Source organism: Mus pahari, chromosome 4 (genome assembly GCF_900095145.1).
Source record: "Mus pahari chromosome 4, PAHARI_EIJ_v1.1, whole genome shotgun sequence".
In the NCBI taxonomy this organism is placed as follows: Eukaryota; Metazoa; Chordata; class Mammalia; order Rodentia; family Muridae; genus Mus; species Mus pahari.
Window position 1 is genome coordinate 102020925 of NC_034593.1, and position 5902 is coordinate 102026826.

Genomic DNA, 5902 nt, shown 5'->3' on the forward strand with positions numbered 1-5902 from the left:
GGACAGCCGCCAGGCGAACACCCCTCCTGGGCAGGAGAGGCGCAGGACGATCGGGTCGGGCATTTTCTTAAATAGAATCAATATGGGATGGATAGTAACCTACTGTGTGTGGTATCATCCCTGGACATATGGTCCTGTAAAAAACTGCAGCCTGAGCAAGCCATACAGAAAGCAGCACACACATGCTCCCACCTCAGTGGCCCCTGCATCAGCTCCTGGCCACAGGTTCCTGCCCCATTCGAGTTCTTGTTCTGACTTCTTTCAATGATGAACTGTGATGTGTAAGCCAAATGTAGCCTTTTCTCCCCAAGTTGCTTTTGGTCATAGTGTTTCATCACAGCAATAGAAACTCCATCTATGACACAAACTGACCCGTTTTTAAAATGTAAAATATACTCTACCAAATATAGCTCAAGATGTGTTGTTCATTCATCCTTGCTCTTTCCTTTCCTCTTTCATGAATATAAGAAAAATAATAGGAACTGACATCTTTGTTTTTAAAATAAGAAAGATAAGACCTGTGTTTACCTGTTGTCTTTAAATACACCTCAGTCATTAGAAATTAAAAATAACATTCAGCCAAAGGAGAAGTAAAAATAGCTTCAAATTGACATACATAATTAGTCTCATAAGAAAAATTTATTATTCTCTACCTGAACTTTAAAATTATGCTCCATTCAAATGTGCAAAAATAATTTGTATGTTTTACAGCTCATGAATAAATAACATCTCTCCTTGGAGAAATTATTCACTTCACCCATTAGTGCTCAACATTTTATTTAATATTTTCCTAAAGCATGGTAAAATTGAGGAGTGTTAATTAATAACTACTTCAATTTCATTTACTAAAATAAAATACAACTTACATGTAATAATTTGTAAATGCACATCCTCATGTTATTAAAGTTTTGAACATTTAAGAAATACATACATATATACTTATTTATTATTACTTATTATATATTGCATAAATATTTATTTATTTAATCATGTTTATAATTCAAAAGCATTTCTGCTCTGAGGTTACAATCATTTGGTATATTTCATAAATAGCAAGTAAATGCAGAGCAAAGATATGCAAGCCAGATTCAAAAGAGATCTCAAGCAATAGCTGACTACTTAACATTGATGAAAAAAAATATTAGGGCACTGGATCCTGAAAAAAACGATAGGTGTTTGCACAGTCAGGTGACAGGGAAGTTGGTCAGGAAGCTAAGACAAGCTGAAGGAGAATCTAGAGTAAGGCAGAAAGAAGATTTGATGATTAGAACTTAAATGATTCAGAGGCAAGAATATTTCTCTTTCATCAGAATGTAACAATTCTCCATTGCCCTCCAACCAATAAAGAAGGTAAGTTGCACAAATCAAAATATTAGTATTGTTACTGATTGTATTTGTAAAATTACAAATGGTACAAATGTGTACAATTGATTTCACAGACTGATGGGCTGATTGATTGAGTGAGTGACTTGAGACCGACTCTTGTTATACAGCCCAAGGTGGAATTGAACTCTGAATGTTCTTAACATGCCCAGTGGACACCCAGTCGAAAAATAAAGATTCCAAAGCTACCTACAATTAACTCTGGGTTTCCTGGTAACAATGCCTTTTAAGTCATTGCTGATATTGCATTCTAATTTGTAAATTGCAGGCAAACTGAATATCCTCACCTCTGCTGGCTCCTTACAGGCAAGTCCAGGCGAGAGGAGAGAGGTCCTGGTCATACTCTGGGGCTGACGGGGATGGCGAGTGTCGTGTCGATGGCCCAAAAGAAACACACCAGGTGTCTTGTCGAAGCAGGAACTCAACTTTGTGGCATGAGTATCTTGCTTATACAAGTTCTGAACATAGGGAGGGGGATTTTTGGTAGGGTAAGATGATGTAGGAGGCAGAGAAGGGTGATGGAGGGTATGGAGTGACTGACAGGGTCAATGGCAAAGGTCTACATCAGCAACATAAGGCCAAACAGGTCTTGCTGAGTCACCCTGATATGAAAGTGACTGAGACAGGTCTCAAAACTCAAGGCAGGCTTAGGCTTTCCGACAAGAGGGCAGAAACTCACTCGAGCCAGCTCAGGTTTGTCCTTAAGGCCCAAACCAGGGGCAAAGTGGGGCCCAACAACCTCTCTGCTCCTCCAACTCTCCTTTTGCAAAGCCAGCTCTGTAGCAAAGACTTGCTGCAGCCTCAGCTCCCTCCTTTCCCCCATCTCTAGTGGAACACACAGATCATTCCTTTCAATCTTTCTTCACACCCATCATTCTATCCTAAGTCACACACTTCAGTAGGTAGTTCCTGGAAAGCTGCAGGCCACTCTGGCCAGGGAACTGAGTAGCTTAACTGCAGAGGAGTGAGTAAATGTGTCTCTGTTTCTTCTGCTTCCTCTGCCCCCCTCTTCTTATTTTCCTTCTGTTGTTTTGTCCAACTCTGATGTGTTAGTTTTTGCTTTATCATACTATGTTAAAATTATTTTAATATCATTCCACACATTCACGTTTTCTTTTTTCTTTTTTATTAGATATTTTCTTCATTTACATTTCAAATGCTATCCCCTTTCCTAGTTTCCTGCCCAAAAGTCCCCTATACCATCACCCTACCCTGTTCCCCAACCCACCCACTCCTGCTTCCTGACCCTGGCATTCCCCTGTACTTGGGCATATAATCTTTGTAAGACCTAGGACCTCTCCTTCTATTGATGGCATACTAGGCCATCCTCTGCTACATATGCAACTAGAACCATGAGTTCCACCATGTGTAACCTTTGCTTGGTGGTTTAGTCCCAGAAGCTTTAGGGGTAGTTCATATTGTTTTTCCTCCTATAGGGTTGCAGATGCCTTTAGCTCCTTGGGTACTTTCTCTAGCTCCTTCATTGGGGGGTCCTGTGTTCCATCCAATAGATGACTGTGAGCATCCACTTCTGTATTTGCCAGGCACTGGCATAGCCTCACAAGAGGTAGTTATATCAGGGTTCTGTCAGCAAAATCTTGCTGGCATATGCAATAGTGTCTGGGTGTGGTGGTTGTTTATGGGATTGATCCCCAGGTGGGGCAGTTTCTGGATGGTCCTTCCTTCAGTCTCAGCTCCAAAGTTTGTCTCTGTAACTCCTTCTATGTGTATTTTGTTCCCTATTCTAGTAAGGAATGAAGGATCTACACTTTGGCCTTCCTTCTTCTTGAGTTTCATGTGTTTTGCAAATTCTATCTTGGGTATTCTAAGTTTCTGTACTAATATCCATTTATCAGTGAGTGCATATCATGTGTGTCCCTCAACAGAGGAATGGATACAGAAAATATGGTACATTTAAACAATAGAGTACTACTCAGCTATTAAAAACAATGAATTTATGAAATTCTTAGGTAAATGGATAGATCTGGAGTATATCCTTCTGAGTGAGGTAACTCAATTACAAAAGAACACACATGATATGCACTCACATTCATATTGTCTAATGAGAGATAGAAAGCAGGTGGATCTGGATAGGATGGGAAGTATGGAGATGCTGGAAGGAGTAGAAGAAGGGAAACCATAATCAGGATCCAATATGTAAGAAAAAAATTATTTTGAAGAACATGAAAAACATTAAAATTTATCGCTTATTTTAAATTCTCTTTCCTTTGTTCTTTGACAGTGCTCCTAATGTTTGTCTAGATTACCACTCTAGATGGTTAACTAGCCCCATAGCCTCCAGAACACTTCCTTTGAGCCTTCTCAACTTTGACAGAAAAATTTCCCAAGTTCAAATCAATTCATACCCTCAGAGACTTCTCTGGCTTTGAAAAATCTGGTCTTTTCCTTTTCCAAATGGTAATAGTAATGAATTCTTGCCAATTGGCAGCTGCTTGTTGGTGCCAACTTCTCTGTTTCCCACTGGCAAGAGATGAACAAACATTGAGTTTCCTGTTAAACTAAGATTCCGCACTGATTTCTGGAAAATAAACACAACTGCAACGTTTTAAATGCTTAGATCTCTGGCACTGATGGCGTCAGCATGCAGTTTAAAGTATCTTCATCATATCACTGAACAATTTAAAAACATGTTAACAAGCCGGGCCGGGCATGGTGGCACACAGCTTTAATCCCAGGACTCCGGAGGCAGAGGCAGGCAGATTTCTGAGTTCGAGGCCAGCCTGGTCTACAAAGTGAGTTCCGGGACAACCAGGGCTATACAGAGAAACCCTATCTCAAAAAAAAACAAAACAAAAACAAAAACAAAAACAAAAAAAGAAAAGTTAACAAAAATAGAAACTGATTATTTAGTAACATGAATTGTTCGGTCAAGAGGCCACACCTGGTGACATGTCAAGTAACAGTAAGAAAGAAGACAAATAAAGAGATAAATGAATTTTGTTAGACTAAAGTAAATTAAAGATGTTCAATTAAAAAGAAGGGGGTTGACACTGAACAGATAGCTGATGAAGAAAGAATTGAAAACCCATGGCTATCATCAGATTACCTGAGTCTCACTGAATGTGTGCATCTGAGAGGACGGTGTGAGTCCTCAATACTCCAGTTTCAGGATGTTGAAGGAGCATCTGTATCAACATGAGATGCTATTTTAAGTGTGATACTGTGGTGGTTTGACTCCAAGGGCTGATGTCAAACACCATGTTTTCTTCTATAAAGACATCCTTATAAATGCAGAGATGTTTCCATGTTGCGGGTGTTCAGTATGATTTTTAAAATGTTTACACATGATCCTCACATTTTACCAATTATTTGAACTGGTGGTCTCATATATACTGTTTCAAGTGTAAAGGCATAACTATGTTTCCTCATACAAAATTGAATAAAACCACTAACTAGTGGGATATATTCTATGATATTTGATCGGAGAGGTCTTTTGTTAGCATTCCATTCCTAAGAAGCAGTTCTGCAGAGGAAACTTCGATCTATCCTAAATGAATTCAAGTTTTTTTTTGTTTCTTTTTCTTTAGTCCTTTGAGTAATGTTGTGATACGTTCTCATCTTTAGTCTGAAATCATCTAAGATATAAACTGTGGGACACAAGTGTTAAGGATTTTCTTTATTTTGTTATTTGAAATAGGAATACATACTTTAAATATAGGTGATACTCACTGAATTATGCAGTATCTTCATGGTGCTGGACAGATCATTCAGAATTCACATAAAAGATCCAATGCTTTTAATGGAAAATATTTGTCTTTGGGTCTCACTGGTAGGTGTCTTAAAGTCCTTTTGTTGGTTGTTGTTGTTGTTGTTGTTGTTGTTGTTGTTGTCATTACTGCTGCTGCTGTCTTCATAGATGGTGTTACTAAATTCTTGTGCTAATTTCAGAATCTAGTTTCTCTTGGATTCCACTGTCCACTGAAGACCAGTGCTGTCCAGGAATCCTGTAGTCCTTAAATAATTGGTTGTGCTTGCTGAGCATGAGCATCTTAGACTAATCAGCTCCAAGGATCTCAATCCCCATTGTAGCCATATCAACTGCCAGATTACCCAGCCTGTGTGAGGTAAGCCAGTCTGATAAATACCCCTGCTTATGTTCCTCTGTAGAACCCAGCTCATCCAAATATTCCTGGTTTCCCCCATCATATGATTTGTTCTGCCATTTATCTTCCTTTTATCAAGATATAGGTGAATTTCATATATCAGAAAAGCAAGCCCTAGGAAACATAAACACATGCCTTTATCTGTGCTGTATATTTATCTTCGGAACTCTCTAATCTCTGTTTAATTCATATTACCAAGAAGGACATGATGTTATTTCATATATTGTTCTACTCTTGTGAGGGCAGAAAGTCAATGTAGCTATGAAAGCCCATGGATATCATAGTGCTTTGCCTGTGACTGACATTATTTAAATACCTTCAGTGAAGGAAGACACTGAAATCATACCTCTGCCACAAATCATTGTCCTAAGAGAGTTAATGGAGCTACTTACACA